Below are 24872 nucleotides of genomic sequence, written 5' to 3' on the forward strand. Positions count from 1 at the left end.
CTGGACTGGTGTATGTGAAACAGTGATGTGAAAAACCAAACCAAAAACCAAACAAACCAAAACCAAATAGAAAACATCCGATCGAAGGTTGGCAGCACAAGAGTCCGTAATAAAACAGTTTGGGAGGCCAACCAGCAGAGGTGACAGTGATGAAGAAGGTTTGGAGGCCGACCACGTGGAAAGTGGCAGTGGCTTGGTGGGTGGACGGCACGCTGGACGTGGCTTGGCAGGCACTCTGGATATGGCTTGGCAGGCAACGGTGCGCTGGACGTGGGGGACAAGGCGAGGCAAGGCGAGACCAGACGATGTGTTGTCCTCTGGCTGTAATGTGGCAGGACCAGACAAGACGTTGACCTCTGGCTGAGGCGAAAAATAAAACTCAACTGAATCCTAACTAACAATAACAACACAAGAACTTAACATATTTCTGATATAACATAAGGAATAAAAAATACAAAATAAACTCAAAATGCTGGTTCACAGACCCAACCCCTCACACTTCTATGTTTTTTTCGACCAATGACATGGAAAAAACTCAGTGCATTATGGATGTGATTAAAAGGCTCTAGTATGGCCAACAGGTAGTTTGTGTTTAAGAAACTGTGGGCATACTGGGAACATTGCTCTGGTTTAGAAAGAATACTCTGCTGATGGCAAAGGTCTGAGGAACAGGGAGAATGGTTTGAGCTTATAGCAGGGTACCAATAACTCAACAACAACATTATTACACATTGAACATTCACTTGTCACAGCTGCATGAGGGCACATGGTGTGCACCTTCAGTTAGCTAAGAACAGGAAACAGGCTGAAATTAGACAAATGATTGGAAAACCGTTTATTGGTCTAATGAGTTTTGATTTGTACTGTGACATTCAGTTGGCAGGTTCTGAATTTAGAATAAAAAAAATCCCCCATCCAGCCGTGATCCACAGTTCAGACTGCTACTGTGGGGGTAATCATGTAAGGAATGTTTTGTGGACACACTTTAAGCCATGTACTATTTAATTAAGTGTCATGTAGACCTTGCACACTTGATGTTCACACCTGTTATGACCTGTTATGACATTTTGCCCATTAGCGTGAAACCATATAACCTTTTCTGTTTTTTAGGCTTTTTCTGACATTGTTTAGGTTTCTAGTTTAATAATTTGCATTTCTAGTTCTCTTCATTATTTTCTGCACAGGTTATATTTATAGTTTCAAGTCCCTAGGATTCTGTTAATGTGCATTCCCCATGGTGACCCTTGGTCTTCATGTTCGTTTATGTCCTATGTTGGTTTTCTGAGTTTCCTTTTTATCTCCCCGGTCCCAGTGTCAATCCTGTGTCTTAGTGTGTATCTCATGTTTCCTGTTTTATTTGGATAGTTCCTTGCCCTGTGTTCATTTTTGCTTCTGCCCTGTCTCATTATGTCTAATTAGTTCCCTCCTTTTTCCCCATCCCCTCATTATCTTCTGGGAATTTAGTCCTATGTCTTCATATTGCTGTGTGTTCTTCTGTGCTCCTCGTGTCCCAGACCTCTCCCAGTTTTCTCCCAGTTCCTGGTTCCTAGTTTTCAGTTTCCACTTTGTAGTTCAGGTTTTGTTTTTGTGAGTTTAGTTTTTGAATGTTTTTGTCACAGCAAATAAAAGCTGCCTCTGTTTGTTACCCCGTTATGTTCAAGTCCTGCGTTTGGGTCCAACTCCTGCCTGCCTCACAGTGACACATGACTGAAGAACTAGAGAATTAGGGTTGTTATGTATTTGTGCCTCATCAAATAAGCCAAATAAACAATAACCAGTTGTATTTCACTGTTTGTTATATGTTGCTTTTGTATTCCAGGTAATGTTGGCAAAGGCTTAGCCTTCCAAGGGAATATGAGAAATAAATGTATGTACGTATGTATTAATGATATGTGATTGCACAACATTGAGATGAGCACAGACTCTTTAGCTCATCCTGTGTGACGTGCCATAATAAGGGCAGTTTTTTTGTTCCCAAGCATGACACTGCTGTAAATTGCTCATTTGTGTGTGACTTGGAGACAGCTGAAGGGGTGCATTTATCTAATGGCCTCTTAAATGTGTCACTGCATAATGGCAGTGTGAATCCTCCAGATGTTGCCCTTAGTAACGGGTGTCTGCAGTCTCGAGTGCAGATTCACTAAGCACACTAGCAGGGAATCCGAGAAGCCTGTACACAAAGGAAAATGGCGTTAGGAGGAAACTCTGGGAAATCACAAAAGATACTCAAGAGGCTAGGCTACACTGACTCTAGGTAGTGTGATAACCAGTGAGGAAGCAGCATCTCCTGCCGTCCTGGTGGGAGAGGCAAAGACAAAAACAATCCACACCCTTTCCAGATCCTGAGAACCATGACATTGGTGATACTTCAGTAGCATAAAATATGTGTCATAGCTACACTCAAATGAACTTTATCAATTTTGTGCAAGCAAAATGTATCAATATTGGAAAAACTCATGTTTTAGTGTGTTTTTAACACACACAGTTGCAGGTGCAGTTTTGGTTTGGTGTTTTTATCTTGTCATACCCACAGTGGCGGATCGTCTTGGTTTGGTGTGGTTGGTTTGATATTTTTGTGTGGTTTTTTTGGTTTGCCCCCCACACATGCACTATTGCGGGTGGGTTTTTTTTTTGTGTGGTCGCTTTGGTGTTTTAGTGTGTTTTTATTATTTGCCCCCCACACTCACTGTTGCAGGTGCTTTTGGTTTGACATTTGGTATTTCATTAATTTATTATCTTGCAAAAAATGACAAGAGTGAAAAGAAAGTCAAAGAGATTTTAAAATGAATACATTAGTTTTATACATTTCCGCCTTATAAAACAAAATATAGAAATCCAGTTTCCCCTCGGCATTTAAATTGTTATTACTCAGGGGCCATGTGAAAATTATTGTGTTATTGATGGATTATCTGCCTCCATTTCCTCCCATTGCTAACATACTTTTTCAACAGGAGTTCAGTTTTTACTAACACTCAGCACTGGAGGCTGTTGTTGTTTAACTGAGCAGCAATAAATCTGACCTGAAGTCTCACTGATTCTTTATCCATTTATCCAGGTTTGGGATTTATACACTGAACAAAAATATAAACACAACACTTTTGTTTTTGCTCCCATTTTTCACGAGTTGAACTTAAAGATCTGAAACATTTTCTACATACACAAACGACCCATTACTATCAAATATTGTTCACAAATCTGTCTAAATCTGTGTTAGTGAGAACTTCTCGTTTGCTGAGATAATCCATGCCACCTCATAGGTGTGGCATGTCAAGGTGCTGATCAGACAGCATGAATATTGCACAGGTGTGCCTTAGACTGCGCACAATAAAAGGCCACTCTGAAATATGCAGTTTGATCACAGAGCACAATGCTACAGATGTTGCAGCTTTTGAGGGAGCGTGCAATTGGCATGCTCACTGCAGGAATGTTTACCAGAACTGTTACCTTTAGTTTGATCTTTTCTTACAGGTACCAGAATAATAACATGATTTTCCATTGCAGATGTAACCATGATCATTCCATACACATTGCAGTTTGTTGCTTATTTTAGAGTTGTGCTCAAGTTAATTAAAGGTTAAAAGCTACAGCCAGCGCGAGTCTGGCTGATCTATGGAGGGCAAAGGCTTTGAGCTTGGAAGGCCGCACGCGCTTACACAGCACTTATAAGATGTTATTCTTGGTGATTTTGTGCTTAGTCATGTTTTAATATGTTTTAAGTAGAAGTAGCTGATCCAGCAATATTCATTTAATATTATATACTTGATTTAGAGCAATACACACTGATGGTCTTAACAAATGAAAGAGTCCTTGTAGCTGCCATGTTGTGTCTTAGCAGGGTACAGACGGTTCCAGGAGACGGGGGCAGTCAGCGTCTGCCCTCGGGAAGGAGACAATGTTATTCTTTGTGTTAAATAAAATTGTCAACATTGATTGTATTACACCTGTCACTACGCATGAGGGGGCGTTCTAATACCCTGATTTCATAAAACTATGGTGATGTGTTTTTTGAGATGAGATCTGAGACTGTCTGCATACAGTGTCCATCTCCCACGTGTGTGATCATTAAATCATCGTTTGACTCAACCCGACCGGACCAGTGTTGTTATTGTGGGTTTTTCCTCTGGTGTCCATCCCCAATATTTTGAACCTTAACATTTTGGGCCTCTCGGCCTGGGGCTCGGTCACTCAGGCGCAGCTGGCTGCCGGCGGAGCTCACGGGCGCGTCACTGCAACTCCCCCTGGCTTCTGCTCCGCGGCTGCTGAGTGAGCCCTCATCTGGGACTCTCCTCAGCTCTTTCCGGGACAGTGGCGCAGCTGCCCCTCTGTTGGTCTTCCTTGGTCTCTTGTGTTCTGGGGGCCTCTGGATGTCTGGAGTTTTGATCTCCTCCACACCTGCTTCACACCCTGGAGGACGGGGCTGTGGCCCCCCCACACCCTCTAGCAGATTATTACATGAAGGAACCTTTTAAAAAACAAAAAACAAGCGCGTCCATGCTCACAGGTGTACACACGGGTGATCACACCCACAAACTACACCCTTTTTGGCTCCTACCTCAAAGCACACTGTGTTCTGTTGATCTTATGTGCTGCACAATAATGTTTAACATTTAGTATTTACTGTCATATTCCCATATATCATTGTGATGTTGTTTATTCTATTACTCTTGTTCTCTTCTGCTTGCTTTCTTTTTTCTTTCTCAGCAGGTGATCCAGGTGATTGATATATGCATTTTTTTTCTCCGCCCGTTCTGTTGGTTTTTGTCTTTTGCCCTTCTCCCCCGTCCCTCTTCTCAGCTGTTTCTCTTTCCCTCTTTCTTTCTCCCCTTCTTTCCCCCAGTCAAGTCTGTCCCGTATTCAGTAAGTGAAAATAAAATAAACAATAAAAGGTGAATCAAATGGACCATTACGGCAAGGCTGGGATGGTCAGTTTGGTAAAGTAAATCCGTTGGGCATCTTTCTTTGCCTTTAGACAACAATTCTGATGGCAAAAGAGCCAAACGGGACAGGCCAAAAAAGAAAAAAAAAAAAGAACTGTTACCTGTGAAATGAATGTTCATTTCTCTGCCATAAGCCATCTTCAAAGGCATTTCAGAGAATCTGGCAGTATATCCAACCGGCCTCACAATCGCAGACCACATGTAGCCACTCCAGCCCAGCATGTTCACCTCCAGGATGGTCAACCAGGTGGAGACCAGCCACCCAGACAGCTGCAGCAACAATCGGTTTGCATAACCAAAGACTTTCTGCAAAAACTGTCAGAAGTGCTAGGAGCATGAGGTCGTACCAGCAACCCATTCAGGCTGACACAGGCAATCCAGCTCCTCCAGCATGATACATTTATAAGTGCCATGAAAAGGTTTGTTGTTTTTACTACCACAGCCAATGGTGTGGAGGAGATACAAGGAGCAGGACAGGGCCCCGAAAAGGTGTCAACCCAGCAGCAGGGCTGAGGAGGAATCTTTCCGCTTGATAGTTTGGCAGTGGGTTCATAGTGGTCAGGGAAGGCATATTCCTTGAGAGTTGCAGAGTATTCCACATGCTAGCCAACAATATCCTGACTGCTATTAGGTGCCAGGATGAAATACTCACACCCATGTCAGATCTTATAGTGGTGAGGTGGAGCCTGGGTGCTTCCTGGTGTAGGATAATGCTTGGCCGTGAATGGTGAGAAGCAGTCCCAGAATGACAGAGGCATTGATCCCACTGGGTGACCCTCATATTATGTGGGCCTAAATCCAGAGAATCTCTGGGATATTAATGCCACATGCTGCCCAGCCCATCGATGTCCCGATACAGGTCTAGGAAGAGATCCCCAGGACACATCCACTGTCTCATCTGGGGAATAATGTGTCCTTGTCACGGATAGCAGAGGTTGACTCACGCTATTCATGACAAGGACACTAGGAAAAGGCAATAATGAGAATAAATAAATAAATAATCTGTGACCATCACCTGCTCAACATTTTCTTAATATGATACTTGCAGCATTATAATACATTTTTGGATTGTATCCTGTTATTGCCACTCCAGTGCACCTACTGTCACTCTCATTTGCACCAAAGCAGGTGAAATAGATTCAAGATTATTTAAGCTTCCTAAATAAACAAATTAATATCCTTGAAGTTTGACTGTGTTATACTGTGATGACTTTGTATATGATGAAAAGTTTTTTCTACAACTTGGAACATAATCCCACATCACACATTTTTTTTCCTCCTTCAATTGACAAGCCATGTTTAAAATAAACACCCTTGCAAAATGATCTTGAATATTCAGTAACTTAAAAGATTTTATCATTTTAATATCATACCAGAAGTACAGAAGAGAGAAAATAAATGGGTGATAGAGCCTCAGGCACAGCGGGAAACAAGTGACACTTCCCTCTCATCTGGCAAACAAGCCAGATGAGATGGGACAGCCAAATAGACAGATGTTACACTTTCCTCAGCTTTCAGTGTGGCACAGCAGCCACAGTAAAGGCTGTTCAAATGCAAACAAGGAGATATTCATACACACAGAACAAGAAAGAAAAATGGTCCAAATATCTGAGCGGGAGCATGAAACAGAGCTCCATCGAGAGAGCGCGCAAAAGTCAAAGTGCATCGGCTGTGATGGAGAGAAAGATCAGCAGGGCAGCAGAGACGAGGCACGGTGGCCAAAACAAACCCAGCACAGCAAAGAAAATAAAATACAGCACTTTTTTGTAGATCTGGAATAATATCTTCTCCAAAACTGTTAAGAGTTATATTCTAAAACACTTCTTCAGCAGAGGATCAGAGAGGAGAAACACAGGCTTTCTTGCTAGCAAGGGCAGCCTCCAGAACTCACACTCCAAGAGTGAGGCTCAGAGACTAAGCCCTGAGTACTGCCCTGGTCTTCATTTATATGCTTCAGTGAGCGTTTGTTCCATACATTGAGATGTGGAGGTGTACGTGTGTGTGTGTGTGTGTGTGTGTGTGTGTGTGTGTGTGTGGGTGGGGGGTGGGGGGGGGGTGGGGGTCAGAGTGTGACCCCATAAATGACTTCCCTAAACCTGCTGGTCTCGAAGTCCAGCAGTTCATCTAAACAAAAAGCACTTAGACTAGAACAGATATAACTACGTTAATCCTACCGTAAAACAATAAGACAAGGTACGACCTCTCCCATACTCCTAGGATGTGGGGGTGAACGCCAGAACACCCTGGAATGTTACAGACCTCCTAAGATGAGACATTCTTTCAATATGCCACCAACTATATACTTCTAAACACAAATGATTACATGCAGTATTCTACCATATGCAAAATTATATCATTAAAAGATTATACTGACTACTAAGTACAATTTTCCATTGACAAAAACTGAGCAGCAGCCACATAGGACGGTCAGCTGTAGGGGGGAGATGTTAGACTAGCATGGCGGCCACACAATAAAACCCACATTTAAAGAATAAAAACATCACTTACCTCTATTTGATGGAACCAAAATAAAATTGGGCCCTTTTTTTTTTTTAAGAAAGTTGGAAGGCTGTGCATTTAATTCAATTCAATTCATTTCAATTTTATTTATATAGCACCAAATCACAACAAAAGTTGCCTCAAGGCGCTTTATATTCTACAGTTGATACAAAGAAAAGCCCAACAATCATATGACCCCCTATGAGCAAGCACTCAATGGGAAGGAAAAACTCCCTTTTAACAGGAAGAAGCCTCCGGCAGAACCAGGCTCAGGAAGGGGCGGCCATCTGCTGCGACCGGTTGGGGTGAGAGAAGGAAAACAGGATAAAGACGCTGTGGAAGAAAGACAGAGATTGGGATTGTTGTTTATACACATATAATGCTGAGTTAACCAATCACTGAAAGCTTACACTCCATTTAAAATAACAATGTTCAATGTGTGGAGTTTTTCTCCAGAAATATGCAAATTTTAGTGACAGGAAATACCTCAACCCAACTTTCCTGGAAAGATGGAGGGAAAGTGCGTTGGCGAGAAATCACAGAACTAATTCATAAAACATTTTAAAAGTTGAGCTTACTTTTTGTAGGCTGTCATATCTTAATGGCGCAGTGGCCATGTTGGAAGGAAGAAAAGGGGGAAAAGGAATGAAAAAAGAAGACTGGTGCAGCGTCCAACAGGAAGCAGTCATGGCACAGTGGCCATGATAAAACCACATGCTCTTCTCGTTTGTTTGCTTTTCTGCTTTTTGGATTTGCCAGAAGTATTTTTAAAAGGAAACAGATGACTCATAGAAGGGATTAAGTAAGGGGATGGTTTTATTTTTTATGTGGTTTCAACTGTTTGTGTGATGGATGTCACAAGTCACCCTAAGTTTTCTGATTTTACAGATGAAGCAGACTGCAGCAAAGAACAGCAATCAGGTTTAACCAGCACAACAGCTGCTACTGCATTTCCCTCTTTGTGTAAAGCACAGAAAAGATTAATGTCGGGGACTTTGTTTCAGCCGTTTCCTTCACCTTAATGTCTCTGGCTGGAGCGCCTGAAGCCAATGAGTGACTTCAGGGCTTAATGCCAATTTTATTTCCTGTCAGAGCACTGTGTGCTTTTTAGAGCTCTCTCCATTAAGTTATGCTATTGTTTTGGTTCAATTCCATTATAGTTTCTTGTTTGTTAGTCTTAATTACTTCACTGTTTTCTGCTAATCTTGTCTGAGCCATTTTTTTTTGACAACCAATTATTTCTCCTTTTTTCATTTGAGTTACTAGGAGTTTACTTCTAGGTTTATAATATTTCTTTTGTCTCTATAAGTGAGTTTATTGTGCGCTTTTGTTTTAATTTAGGAATGTTTTGTTTTGGCCTTGGCTTTCTTTGATGTCACAAAAGTACCACAAGATTTTGATCAACCATGTGGAACGTGGAAATGTCTGTGGAAAATTTTATATACAGCAAAAACTGAATTTGTACAAATTAATTCAAGGCAACCTTTGGCAATTATTATCCAACACAGTCTGAACTCTTGGGCGCTGTTCTCTGTTAGAATGATCGCACACTCCTCCATACCTGCTTCATACCCTGGAGGACGGGGCTGTGGCCCCCCCACACCCTCTAGCAGATTATTACATGAAGGAACCTTTTAAAAAACAAAAAACAAGCGCGTCCATGCTCACAGGTGTACACACGGGTGATCACACCCACAAACTACACCCTTTTTGGCTCCTACCTCAAAGCACACTGTGTTCTGTTGATCTTATGTGCTGCACAATAATGTTTAACATTTAGTATTTACTGTCATATTCCCATATATCATTGTGATGTTGTTTATTCTATTACTCTTGTTCTCTTCTGCTTGCTTTCTTTTTTCTTTCTCAGCAGGTGACCCAGGTGATTGATATATGCATTTTTTTTCTCTGCCCGTTCTGTTGGTTTTTGTCTTTTGCCCTTCTCCCCCGTCCCTCTTCTCAGCTGTTTCTCTTTCCCTCTTTCTTTCTCCCCTTCTTTCCCCCAGTCAAGTCTGTCCCGTATTCAGTAAGTGAAAATAAAATGAACAATAAAAGGTGAATCAAATGGACCATTACGGCAAGGCTGGGATGGTCAGTTTGGTAAAGTAAATCCGTTGGGCATCTTTCTTTGCCTTTAGACAACAATTCTGATGGCAAAAGAGCCAAACGGCACCCCCATATTCCGCGACCCGCCAGGGAAAGGGGGCCCAGGCCCATCCAGACCGGGGCGCAGCGCAGCAGCGCCTCCCGGCCCGGGACAGTCCACCCAACCCCACCACAGAGAAAACTGCACCCACCCCACCATCCACTCTTCTTCCAGACTACATAAGACAATAGACGCCCAGGCTGAGATCTTCCTCCACCTCTCCTGTATCTCCTCCTCCTGCAGAGAGAGCCCCTGAGGAGAGGAAAGCTCCTGCAAGATGTGACAATCTTCCCCACCAGTTGAAGAGCCCCCCAGGTGGCTCGATGCACCGGCAGCACCCTGCTCGAGGGCTGGGCCCCCATGCACCCACCCGCCCACAACCCCGGCAACACACCAACCAGGACCCAAGGCCCCGAGGCCCAGCCAGGGCCCCAGCCCAGAGACGGAGGGCCCCCAGAACCTCACGCCCATCCTGGACCCACCCAGGGGCAGCCAGGCTACCAGGTCAGTAACCCACGTCCGTCAGCACAGACCCTCCCCTAGCCCCGCTGCACGCAGCCGCGAGGAAACAGTCACCTGAGAGCCAACAGAGCCCCTAACCGGACATGACTGCTACCCCGGGTTGAGCCCCCCAAGGAAGATGCCTCCGGGGAACCCCCCGACGCCCTAAGCCTGTCCCTACCCCCACACCAATCACAACAGTGAAGGGGGGACCAAACTATGACCCCCCACCCCCACTAGGTGATGGAGCTGATCAAAGGAGCCCAGAGCAATTGATCTGATGTGGTGGCAGAGGCTGTATCAAGACTAATGTAATCTAATAGATAATTTCTATATTGGATAGAATTAAGATTATTTTTATTTTTCCAGTTCATGAGGACAGTTTTCTTGGCTATGCATAGGGCAGTGAAAACCATATGGGCGATATTCTTTTCTGAAGTGACATTATCTAAGCTGCCCAACAAACACACTAAGGGGGAAGTTGGAATGTTACATTTCAGACACTTCGATAAGTCTTCACATATCTCGCGCCAAAACTTCTGAACTGGTGGACAGAACCAAAGAGCGTGGATATAATTGTCCGGTGAATTGGTTTGGCAGTGTGAGCAGTTGTTGGTAGACGTAAAGCCCATCTTGAACATCCGATGACCTGTATAGTGCACTCTATGTAATATTTTGTATTGAATTAATTGAAGACTGGGATTTCTAATTAGATGAAAGGTTTTTAAGCAAATCTGAGACCAGAAGTTTAGGTCTAAGTTAACTGATAAATCCGCTTCCCATTTTGCAATAGGAAGTGATATTGATTCATCTGTTTTAGAAAGCATTCTGTATATTTTGGATAGTAATTTGGGGGTTTTAAGAGTAAGAAATTGAACCACACTTGGTGGTGTTTGTAGTTCAACTTGACCCAGTTTAAATTTCTTTTTTTACTATGGATTTAATTTGTTGATATTCTAAAAATCTTTTCTTGTTGATCCCATATTGTGATTATTGCAAAGTGCTTGTTCTACATCTAGCCAAGGTTCATCTAAGAGGGGATGTTTTAGCCATCCTGAGATAAACTGAAGCCTGTTGGCTACGAAGTAGTGCTGAAAGTTAGGCAGTTCTAGTCCTCCTTTATCCTTGGTCTTTTGTAGTGTTTTTAAGCTTATACGTGGGGGTTTATTTTTCCAAAGGAATTTGGACATACATGAATCTAGAGATCTGAACCAATCTTGTGGCAGTTTAGTTGGGATCATTGAGAATAAATAATTTATTTTTGGTAAGACCATCATTTTTATAGCAGCAACCCTTCCCATGAGTGATATGGGTAGACATTTCCATCTATCCAGATCATCTTCTACCTTCTTTAAAAGTGGGATATGGTTTAATTTAGTTAGATCTGCAAGCTTGGGACAAACATTAATACCTAAATATTTTATATTTCCCGATTGCAGTGGTGTAGAAGAGGAATTATGGAAGGAGCAATTAATCGGTAGAACTGTAGATTTTTACCAGTTAATTGAGTAATCTGATATTCTTGCAAAAGAGTTTATCAATTCAATCACCCCAGAGATATTGGTTTGTGAATTTTGGAGAAAGAGTAACACATCATCCGCATAAAGGCTGATTTTATGTTCCACGTTCTTGCATTTTATGCCCTTAATTACTGAATTCTGTCTAATTGCTGCTGCTAGTGGTTCAATAAAAATTGCAAACAGTGAAGGGGAGAGTGGACATCCCTGCCTGGTGCCCCTCAAGAGACAGAAGCTGGAGGATGTCTGGTCATTTGTTCTAACACAAGCTGTTGGGGAATTATATAATATTTTTAACCAGTTTATGAAAGAGGATCCAAAACCAAATTTGTGTAAAGTTGCAAATAGAAATTTCCAGTTAACTCTGTCAAATGCTTTTTCTGCGTCTAAAGAGAATATTGTAGTTTCTAGGTTTTTACTGTATGAGTAGTCTATCAAATTAAGTAATCTACGTGTATTTGTTGATGAGTGCCTACCTTTTATGAAACCAGTTTGGTCAGGATGAATTAAGAGGGGGGTTATTTTCTCCAGTCTCTTTGAGAGAGCTTTGCAGATTATTTTAAGGTCTACGTTTATAAGGGATATTGGACGATAGCTTGAGGGATATACAGGGTCTTTGCCTGGTTTTAGCAGGAGATTAATGTTTGCAGAATTCATATTTGATGGAAGTCTGCCCTTTTCTTTAATTTCCAACAACGTTCTGTAGAAAACTGGTGTTAAAATCGACCAGAATTCTTTGTAGAATTCTGCAGGAAAGCAGTCTGGACCTGGAGCCTTATTATTGGGCATACTTATCAGGGCTTCCTGGAGTTCACCTGGTGTCAGTGGTGAATCCAGTGCCATTGCTTGAGTGTCCAATAATTTTGGAAGAGTTATGTTGTCCAAAAACTGATCAATTTCTTTTTTAGATGGATTTATTTGTGGTGAATACAACGTTTTATAGAAATCCCTGAAAATGTTGTTTATTTGTATCGGATCATATATTGTGTTCCCAGATGAATCTTGAACAGCACATATAGTTGTTTTTTCTTTATTTATTTTTAGCTGGTTTGCTAGAAATTGACCGGATTTATTACCATGTTCATAATTTTGTAGGCGTAGTCTTTGTACTAAGAATTTTGTTTTTTTATCAATTATCTCATTTAATTCTAGTTTTGTTTTGTGTATTTTGTTCAATGTTTCCTGATCTTGGTGGGACGCGTAGGCTTCTTCTAGTGATTTGATGTTTTTTTCTAATTCCTGAATATTTTTGTTTTCTTTTTTCTTTTTATGTGATGAGAAAGAAATTATTTTACCTCTCATCACAGCTTTCCCTGCTTCCCATAGAACAGAAGCTGATGTTTTGGGAGTGTCATTATAGTCCAAATATGAAGTCCACTCTTTTTTAAAATATTTAATAAAGTCTTCATCTTTAAGTAGTGATATATTAAATCTCCAGTTTTTTCTTGGCGTAGTATTATTCTTGTGCATTAGTGTTAAAGATACAGGACCATGATCGCTGACAGCTATAGGATGAATCTCAGTGTCTTTCTGCAGTTTCCAAGCCAGTTCCCTTTAGAACAATCATGTTTTTACAACAACGTAATGATAAGAAGTGTTTACCTGCAGGAATCCCAGCCGACTCTGTGTGTTTCTGAACTCAGCATCTTCTTCTTTACATTATTTAAGTGGCGCTCAAAAGTCCTCGTTTGTCTAAACGTTTCACCATCTGCAAACATTTCCGAACAGCGCTGGATATTTCGGTCCTCATCAGATGATCCTGCCTGCTGTTTGTTTTCAGTGCTGACAGCCAGTTAGCATCATCTGTTATACATGAAGATTAAATAACACGGCTGCCTTTGTTCATGTAATGAAAAGCCATCGTTGGATATGCCATTCTGCAGCAGGGTCACTTAGGATGCTGTGTATATAGGACTGTATCATAACCATAATCGTAATTTTCTAATTATTCATCCTAAAAATGTTGGATGCCTCCATCATAAATGAATGACTCACCACAGCAAAGAGCAGTCTTCATTTTAGTCCACCTGACTGAGAAATTTGAGCATGTGGCAGGGTGGACCATGCTGTATCTTAAAGGAGTCATTTTAATTAGTCTCATACGCTGAACTTGAATTTTCATTGGGAGGTGGAAGGTGGAATCCTGCCGGACAAGGACAAAATTAGGCAAAAGCAAATGCAGATAAGATTAAGTTTAATTAAGGAGTTTTGATATTATTCAGACACCGTAAGTCTGTTTTGGTGGAAAAGATGTCAAGGTTCAAACTTGATATCATTTAGTAACTGTGTTTCAACATGAAACACTGTCAGCACACCTTCTGCAGCCTAGATGAAAAACCTCACTTCAAATACACTGAATCCAAATTTAGCCAAGACTAATTTTCACTCAAATCTTCACATGATCTCAGATAACAGCACAATAAATGATTGTCCACTGATCACTGTGTTAGATATCTAAAGCTTCATGAATACAGTGATGTGAAAAAGTGTCATCTGTATCTGTGTCATCCGTCAGATAAATAAGTCCACAGGAAACGGGGATAAGTCGCAGCCAAACCTGCTGATCAGCTGCACCTGATTAACTTGATCAACAGCAAATACAGCTTTGCAAGTCTGGAGCATTCAGGTATATGTTAACACAATGCCACAACCTTTCCAGGAGTGGGGACGTCCCAGCAAGTTCACCTAAAGCTCAGACCTTGAAACTGCAAAGCCCCCTACCAAAACCAAAATTAAAAAGTCCTGTAGACGTATTCATTTCTTTATTGATCAAAATAATTTTAATTTAAATTTGCAGTTTGGTTAGAATTAGGCAGCAAAACTCTTCATTAGACAATTGTGAAAGCATGGGTTTTGGTTTAACCTTTGGTGTTAATCAACCGAGTTAACCAATCAAACTTTTTCCTCTAGCTACCAATCCAAGCAACCACAGTGACGTTACTGTTGTGCTGTAGAAACATTACCAGTGTTTCCTCACTGTGAGTTCATCACCTGGGCTTCAGCTGTTATGCAGAAAAGCATTGAATTCTAACATTAGAGGAGTTTTGATGACAAAAGCTCTGCAGATGATGTACCTGACGATTGCAGATGGTAATGAATTGGCTTTTATGACTTTCACAAATGTGTAGCTGTGACTCTCAAATAATTGGGCGCACTCTGATGGATTTCTTTGTTCTTCCCAGAATGACATAAGTTTCATGTCATCGTTTCATCTGGAAAAAACAATGTGAGACAACGTTAACACAGGTCCACCTTTTGTGTTGCTATTACTCCACCAGGTTCACTGAGGACTGACTGATGGTGACATTCATCTGCACAAAAGGCTCGATTTCATCTGCATGAAAGAACATTTGGAGGATGTTGGGGGAAAACTCTGTAAAAGACCCAGGAGAAATAAAGACACAATGAGACAAGATTACTTTTGATGCTTTAACGTGTACACGGGTAAGCTGTTAAAACAACTCACATCGTGAACAGAGGCTTGGCACTTTTTATAGGAAAGACAGTGAGAACAGGATAAGAAAATAATAAACAGATAAAATAAACAACTCCATATGTGGCGCTAGTCTCGTCAGCAGAGAGCTGGGAGAAAGCTGTGAGAGATAAAACAATCTAAAACAATATGTCCCAAAACAATATGTCTTCGCTGGGAAAGTCTAAAAGGATAATTCTAAACTAATCTAACCATAGACAAAGGGCAGAGAAAAGGCATCTTTGTACATTTAAAAGAAGGTAAAGAAACATAGAATCATTTTCCACTAACATTCCCTCCTGTTTTAACTTATTTTAAATGTATACAACAATTGTCTGTGAAGGTTATTTATTAAGTATCTTTAGCAATTTTTTAATGTTCAAAATGTCAACATAGCAGAAATGTAAATCATGTGGTCTAAAGAATAAAACAAATAAAAAAGATAATAAAAGAACAAAGAAAAGTATAGTAAATGAAATAACAAAAGGAATAGTCAAGAGAAAGTAATAAAACTAAAACTACAAAAAATAAAAGGATAAAAACCTTATGTTGTACCTGCATAAACTACTAATGTGTTAATCAGTGCATGATCACTTGACAAGTCATTTTTAACGACCACGTCATTTATTAGCAGCTATTACAAGTTGTCCTCTAACAGAATTGCAACGGGATGCTGTTCTTCTTGAGGCACGGCAACATAAGCAGTCATTGTAGTTGTTATCATCTTTGAAATCATCACTCTTAGACATGGCAATACACACAACACTAATATGAGCAGTGCTATCATGATGAGACCTAGAAGGACAAACGGCTTTGCTACAGCAGCCAGCCATGAACCGCCAAACAGCCAGTCCAGCCAGTCCAGCCAGCCTTGTGCTGTAGCTGCTCCAGGTGTGTGGTCAGTGACATATTTTTGCAGAACGGTCAAATTCTGCAAAGCTTCATAAATGTCTCCTCCAGCTTCGTATCCATCAGGGATAAACGTGCAAACTCCTCCTTGTGATGCTGTTAGCAGGTCTAGTGTCAGTCTGTTCTGCACCACCATCGTTCTGATGGCCTTCTGTTCTAAGGCCGTTCCCAGGGTCTTAGTTAAGTTGATGTGTCGTAGCAGAGCATATCGGTTGATTTCCACGTGATCCCGCACCTCGGCAACTCCAATGCCGGGGATCAAGCTCTGTAAGAATTTCACTCCTCCTCAGATGCGAAACTCTGGTTCCTTTACTGCTTGGTGCCGTCCGTGCACATCCTGTCTGGTACTGAGTCTTTGTTTTTAGTGGCATTCGGTAGCTGTAGTTGGAGCGACAGTTGAGGCTCATCAGCGTCGTGTTACTGGCACAGGTTGCGTTGATTGAACAGGCCATACACTTCCTCTCGTTCCTCCGTGGGCAGAAAGTGTATATGTACTTACATAGGTGTGTAGGCAGCTCCCCCACTGCCCGCGATCCATTGTTCATCACACATACTGGCAGTTGCACTGCGTTCAGCTTGTTCAGTAGAATTACATCAGGCAGTGGGTCTGAGACTTGGGGCCAGTTCAGTAGGTAGGTCTGTCCGGAACAGTTCACATTTGTGGGTCATGATGACCTCCAGGTTGCTTTTGCTGGGATGCTGTAGTTGGCCTTGGACCAAAGAGTACCGTAGCCTGGATGTGTTGCCAGGCCCAACAGGCACCAACTGCGATCTTCAGGTATGCTGTACGGCCACAGGCCAGACGTCTGTGAGGATAGGGGCATATGGGTACATGCATAGCAGTCAGTTTTATTATTCAAGTGAGCTGTAGTGTTCATAAACTGCCACCAGAAGTTAGTGGCGTAGCCATGGGGAAACTTGGTGTACTTTCCTTTGTCATACAGTGTCTGCCTTTTCTTCATATAGCGTGACTTGTTGTCCCTCACGGAAGCAAAGGTGAGGAGCCCGGCCAGGGTCAGGGCCGCTGCAGCTATTAGGAGCCACCACCTCATGACAACAGGACACACCCTCCTGTCGTGAGTAGACCCCCCGGCCAGGAAGGCTGTCCCCTCCACCGGGCGAGATCACAACGATTGGGCGAGCCTGTGTCGGCTGAGTTTAGATGGCTTCACTTACTCGCCTGCAGTGACTCTGATGGATCCAGGATGGTCGTTCCGCAATTTTGCAAGCGGTGGGCGTGGTGAGGAGAACCTGATGTGGTCCCTCCCACCTGGGTGCGCTCCAGTTTTTCCTTTGGAGCACCTTGATCAGAACCCGGACACCGGGCTGTAATCTGCAAGACACTTGATAGACATCATTACATTCTTCGTTATTTACAATCATCTCTTTATTTTCCTACAACTTAGACATACATTTTGCTACTGAAATTGTATCTGCCTTTTTCACTGGGTAGATTTCTGGCCACTTTGAGAATACATCTATAACCACTAGGGCGTATTTTTACCCTTGGCATTCATTTAGCTCAATAAAGTCCATGTGGATTGTTTTGACACGTCATGCACGTTCTGACAAATTGTTTTGCTGATGTTTCAAAATTTACAGTGTAGAATTTACAGTGTAGAAATGAGAGTTGACAATACTGGTGTAACGTGAGGGTTCACTAGATGGTTCGGAATCTCTCTGAATAATTAGAAACAGCAAGACGGAGACGGATAACTTTTTAGCAGCCTCTTTACTTTAGCACCCCGCAACAACCCACACTTCCTGTGTGCCGCCCTCATGAATACTTCACTGACCTCTCAGAAGCCAGGGAATCTTAAACTCAGATCAAAACAGGGAAAACAACCAGGTAGATATAACACATACTTATTACTGGTTTGAACATGCATGTCTAAACATTCAAACATGTAAATATCAAAACACGTAACCATCAAATAGCTACATAACTAGCTTTATAACCTTTGTAAACACCTCTTTGTATATCAAATTAGATTTAAGTTTACTTCTACACTTTACACTGGTCAGTCCCCCCGTTGACAAATGCGGCCGTTTTGTGGAGGGATTTTGGCAACACTGGCTTGCCATAACGCATCATTAAGTTGTTTGTCAGAACTGCACCATGTTTTAGCCATTTTGCCTGCTCGGCTGTGCTTGCTGCTTTTTGTTCATTTTTCAACACATCCAGTGGAATCTGATGTGTGTCTACTGCCATCAATGTGATGTTTGTCGTTTGCGCCGCCTGTTTTGCTGCTCTGTCAGCAAAGTTATTGCCTGTAATTATGAAAGAGCCATCAGTTTTGTGTGCTGCACATTTACACAATGCGAGTTGTTGTGGTAAATGTATTACAGTCAGTAGGCGTTGTAGCAGGCTGGCATGCTGAACCAGTTTTCCGGTTGGTCTAATCATTCCTCTGTTTTGCCAAATTTTTTGCAAAATGATGCACAGCAGAGAAAACATACTGGCTGTCTGTATAAATGTTTATTTGTTTATCTTTGTGTATTTCACATGCGCGAATCACAGCTATCAGCTCAGCGCTCTGTGCAGAATATGAAGAAGAAAGTGGTTTTGCTTCTATTATTTTACTATCTGTGGTTACTGCGTAACCTACACAATTTCGGCCTGTGCTGTAAAGTCAAATAAGTTCTTAAGTGGCTGCCCCAAAACTGTTTTGCATTATTTCTCTGTGGCCTCCTCCTACAATCTCGTGTGAAGTGACCTTCCTGTCCACGGTTCTAGCAGGCGTTGTCTCTATGTTATCTGCTGTTTCTGCGTGGCTGTCTGCAGCCTTGGTGTTTGTGACTTTGCTCGCCTCTCTGTTCCTGATAGCCACCTGCGAATTAGTGTTTTAGTCTATTGTCAACACGTCAGCCTTATTTTTAAGTTACAGAATGCTTCTTCTTTTTTTGTCTTGGTTTGGGAGAATAGATGCAACACTACATTTTCACTTAAGGCAATTTTAAATAATTTCTAGTTTTTCAAACAATTCATGGATCTCACACATTTCAAACTTTCAAGTTAGGGTTGTTTCCCATTTATACATATATATATTTAACTTTGCATTGCTCACAGCTCATAGCTCACAGCTCTAAACCTAGGCATTTTCCAATCATATGCCTAATCACTATGTGTCACTGTGATTCTCAAGTATTGTCACAAGTTCGTTTAAATTTGTTTCCAAAACCAACAAAATAATCAAACAAAAACAAAAACAAAAACATAAACGTGTCAGGACACAAAAGAAAAAAGAAAAATGCTGCCACCCGAACAAGGCAGAAGTCTGCATATGTTGGCTTTTAATAGCATGCAGCTTGTAACATGGTAGACTAATGTGCCTGTGTTAATTCAGCTCCATATTATTGTGTCAAGTTGCACTGGGTTGTGAGTGGTTTTGTGTGTGTCACATTTTTGGTGAGCCAATGGCTGGAATGGCGTTGGACTAATTAGAGGCAAGTGTACTTGATTGCACTGATACACTGGTCTACTTATAGCCCACACTACAAACACTGCTGTGTCGTTTTGTCTCTCTGTGCAGGTATGTAATGTGATGAAATCAGATATGTTTGGGATGGATGGGTTTTGCGCTATGAATTTTATATTAAGTGTGTCGTTTTGTCTTTCTGTGCAGTCCAGGGCCTATTATATGCCACAGCCTAAAGGCAGCAGAGTTGCAGAGGCTTGAGTCACCACTGACTATATGCTTGCAGGGTGGTGGGTCTCCAAGGACAACTTCTAACCCTGTTAAAGGCAACATGTGGAGTGTAACTTGGCCGTGTGGCATAGCTGGCTCTGGCCTTGGGACTGTGTGTTTTTATACAATTCATAAGTGGGACACTGGACTGTTTTATCTTTTATCTCTTGATATATTTTTCGTCAATAAATTATCTTTTAGAATTTTATTGACTGTCATCTTTTTGCCCACGACTGAGACGATTGGTCAGACCTAGAGTCTTTCTTTGGGTGTGTTACAGCAGCTTCTGCTCTAAAAGAAACAAAAAAGAAAAAGAAAATGTGGAACATGCTCATCAGCTTAGCAGTGTCTACATATTTAATTCAGCTTCTCAATCCTGTAGTTTTAGCTGTTGTCTACAGGGTTTTGCTTATTGGTTGTTATTATAGGTGTGCTCTATATCTCAGCAATGTGTCATTCTAGGATGATAGGTTTCAAGCTGGTCAAGTGCCTCTATGCACTTCATTAGTTTAGTTATTCTCTGTATTGTCTTCATCTCACATGTCATTACACTGAGTTTCAGCAAACCTTAAGCTTGATGCAGACTACTGCTTAACAGTTATCCACCTCACATCATAACCGATTTAGGTGCCTCTTCATATTAATATTATGTCATTGTTAATATTATCCTCTTTGTCTTATATAACAGCAATAGCATATTATAATATTTTATCAGTGTGTACCACTATACTACTACTGAGCCAATTTGTTAGTTAGGATCATCTTATTCAGCAAACAGATAATTTAGAATTCATCCAATCTGCGGTCACATTTGTTCTCTCTGTTGCATGGCGGACCAGGCAGTTCTATTATAATATATTATTTATATTTTATTTTGTATCCATCAAGGGCTTCAGATGACCTGCAGTATCATCCTTTTCCCAGGATGGAGACAGTTACCTTTTCACACACTGTCCTTGGCTGAACAGTGACACAGCCTTAATATACTTTATTTATGTCATTAAAATATTTTCGTGTGACTTATTTGCTTTATATTCATTTTATACATTGTGGGCATGGTCATCATGCCAACTGTGTTTCATTTCATTGATAATATCACTTTACAGGTTGTTATCCTTGCTATTATTAATTTCAAATACTCTAAAGATAATTTCTACTGTAATTTTCCCTTTGTTTATCTTTATTTCGTACTTTTTATATTTATATCTACTCAGTGGGGTCTGTTTTCAACCCTTTTAAACTACTTCAAACTACTTTGATCTCTAGTTTTCACTTAATAAGGGATTATTATGTTATTATGTTCTTCCTGATATGGGTGTTGCTGCAGATGCGGCTGCAGGAATGAGTGTTGGTTTACTAAAAGGATTGTGGGCACTGCACAGTGTCTCGTCTTCTGCTTTTACTAAACTGGCAGTTGGATTCTGTTCTTCTGACTGTTTATATTTTGTTCTCTCAATTTACAGACATTGTTTTGTCCGGCGTCTGGACTTTTCTTTTCTCACCACTGCTCGTCAGCAGGAGTGAGTTTCAATTTCACTTGCTTGATTACCCATCTTATTTATGTATTTACTTATTTTTGTTTAAGTAATATATACACGATACAGCTGCTATCACCTTCGCTGGTATTAGAGACGAGAGTGGTTGCTCACACGCCCTTCGACTTTCGGACTAGTTCCGAAAGCGGTGTGAACTTTACGAGACGGAACTCGACCGTTCTCTCAACTCACCAGCACGTCAGTGAATAGCAGTCCCAAAATATTTAGTATACACATCCAGAAATGCATACACTATTATATATTGTACATATATTTATTAGTTTCAGGTTGGCCATTCTTGTATTTTGCTCGTTTGTGTTGTTGTGTTTGCACATCTCTGTTGCTTGTGGGGCTCGCACACAAGAATTTCACTCGCATGTGCTGTGCCAGTGTGCCTGCACATGTGATGTGACAATAAAAGTGATTTGATTTTGATTTGATTTGAAAACAATATGGCTTCGCTGGGAAAGTCTAAAAGGATAATTCTAAACTAATCTAACCATAGACAAAGGGCAGAGAAAAGGCATCTTTGTACATTTAAAAGAAGGTAAAGAAACAAAGAATCATTTTCCACTAACAGAGGATATTTTGTGTTTTATATTTATACAGTTTCTAAATTATGACTTCAAAAGTTACCCATACCTACTTAGGCCTATATGGCTATGAATTAAAAGCAAGTATCCACATTTTCTGGAAAAACTGAGTTTGAAAAAAAGATCTCAGAGAGCAGCACAGCTTTGGGACTCCACTGAAGCACGGTGAGAGGCATTATCCACACATGGAAAAACCTGAAACAGTGCTGAACCTTCCCAGCCCATCAATATTACTCCAAGAGCACATCGACGACCCATCCAATGCATGTTGTATAGAGCGCTTTGAGTACTCCGGGAGAGTAGAAAAGCGCTATATAAGAAATAGTCCATTTACCATTTACCGTCCAGGAGTTCCCAGAGCAACATCTGCAGCCAGACACGACTAATGACATCACACTTAAAGACCGGATTATTGAATCATGACCTCTGACCTCACTTGACTCAGTTAAGGTCAGAGATCATGATTCAATAATCCAGTCTTTAAGTCTGACGTCATTAGCCGTGTCTGGGGCCCAAACTCCGCTGCAGGTCCATAAGCCAAACGATCACTGCGGCATCACTGAGAGTTAAAAACTGTCGAAATTCTTTCATCTGTAATAAAATGATCAGTGTGGCTGCTCTACCAGGTTTAACAATTAAGTTAAACATCTAGGCATCCATGAAAACGGAATTTATTCAACTTAACTGAGTTAGAAGTTAGCAGGGAATTAGCTCGCTAGTTTCCATCTAAATATAGGTCGTGTCCAAATTCATGGGCTGCAACCTCCTGAGGACCTGGCCTTCGCAGTCTATTTGGGCTGGGTCCTCAGAAGGTCGGGTATGACGGAAGTAAACGGCTATGAAATTGGACAGTCTAGCCTTCAGATATGCGTCACCGCTGTCTCGGTGGAGTTTAATAAACTCAGCTGTCTGCTCCTTGCTGTCTAAAATATAACAGGACACTGGTGTAAATTCTCGACCATCTCACACTTCTGTTTAATCAGTTTTCTGTTTGACGTTTATTCAGCTGTGTGAAAACCACCTGGGGGATTAATAAAGTTTTATTTTATCTAGTGACCCTCGAGCTCCCGGTTAGCTATCGAGCTGGTGGATCACAGACGTCTCTGAAAACGTCAGAGCACTTTTGCAAATATGTGATATCTTGATAAACCGAGCAGATATTTGAAGTTTACACAGCTACATTCTCGCCTGAAAATATGTTAAAAGTTTATTTTGTGACCCAGAAAGAGTAATAAGTAATATTAAAAACTTAGCAGCGGTCGCCATTGTTGAAAACTGGAATTGGGCTGGGCCGCACTATGAATTCTGGGATATGGTGGGCCACGAAGGACACACCCGACCCATCCTACAAATTCGGGGAAAAGGAGGACGCATTTGTCGGCTGCATTCGGAGGAGTCTACGAATTTGGACAGCCTTCGTTGCATCGCTGTGACGTAATCGGCCTACAAATGTGGCCTCAGGAGGATGCATCCCATGAATTTGGACACGCCCATAGTATAGCCTGTCCTGACTGAGGGATTTCTGAAACAAATTAAGACATACAGCTCTGCTATCACGTCTGACATAAATGAATACAGGAAAGCAAACAGCAGTGACATTTGTAAGGTTACTTTAGTTTCACTAGCTGGACCCACGTTCCCCCACTCACTGTCAGTTAATGCAAATGATGGTTTGCAGTACGCAGGATCGTATAACAGCCAGTTATTAGTTTTAGTTGGTATTTACTTTTTCTTTTCTTTTTTTTTTTTTTTTTTTGCCTGTCCCATTTGGTTCTTTAGCCATCAGAATTGTTGTCTGAAGACCAACAAGGATACCCAATGGATTTACTTTGCCAAATGGATCATCGTGGCATTGCCGTATTGGTCCATTTGGTCGATCTTTGTTTTTATTATTTATTATATTTTATTTTCAGATGTTACAGACGGGACAGACATGAGTGAGGGATAGGAAAGGGAGAAAGAAAGAGGAAGGAAAGGAAAAACAGAAGGGGAGAGGGACAGTGAGAAAGGGGGGGAGAAAAAAAATAAAAATCTCCTGGATCACCTGTTGAGAGAAGAATAGAAAACAAGCAGAAAAAAAAAAACAAAGCAACATACTAAACACAACACCATCGCATTAATCTAGCTAAGTGTAAACAGCAGTAAATACTAAATATTCAATGTTGTTGTGCAGCACGCAGGACAGATGTGCTTCGAAGTAGCAGCCAAGAAAGGTGTAATTTGGGTCTACGAGCAGTGAACACCCGTGTGCATACCTGTGTGGATCCGCGCGCTTGCATTCCAAAGGTTTCTCCATGTAATGATCTGCTAGGGAGTGTGTGGGGGGGCCACAGCCCCGTCCTCCGGGGTGTGAAGCGGGTATGGAGGAGATCAAAACTCCAGACATCCAGAGGCCCCCAGAACACAAGAGACCATGGAAGACCAACAGAGGGGCAGCTGCGCCACTGTTCCAGTAAGAGCTGAGGAGAGTCCCAGATGAGGGCTCACTCAGCAGCCGCGGAGCAGAAGCCAGGGGGAGTTGCAGTGACGCGCCCATGAGCTCCGCCGGCCCCCAGCTGTACCTGAGTGACCGAGCCCCAGGCCGAGAGGCCGGGGGCACCCAACCTCCGAAGGGGCCCAAGCGAGCCCTAGGCTCCAGGCCCCGATAAGCGGCTGCCAAGGAGTGAGCCGGTGTGTACCTGGACGCCCACCCCCAGACACAAAGAACCACCAACGCACCGACACCTGAGGGAGTCCGCCACTGGCAGGGGAAGTGGTGGTGGGCGGAGATAGGCCTCCAAACCTTGGAGGGCCTAAGATGTCCCCAGAGAGGTGGCGCCTGACACCCAACCTGACATATAGACACAGACATACAGGCACACACAGACACAAACATCCATTCCCCCCCCCATGCTCTCATATGCACTCACTCCACACTCAACCAACGTGGAGACAGACATAAAGAGACGCTGTACACACGATCACACTCCCCAAGCGTACTCTACAAACCGGGTCTAGGTACCCTTGCCCCTGGAGGGGGGAACTGCACCCAGACCCAGGTGGTGTTACCCTTTTCCCTGCGGTGGGGGGAGGCA

This window comes from Astatotilapia calliptera, chromosome 15, assembly GCF_900246225.1.
Source record: "Astatotilapia calliptera chromosome 15, fAstCal1.2, whole genome shotgun sequence".
Lineage (NCBI taxonomy): Eukaryota > Metazoa > Chordata > Actinopteri > Cichliformes > Cichlidae > Astatotilapia > Astatotilapia calliptera.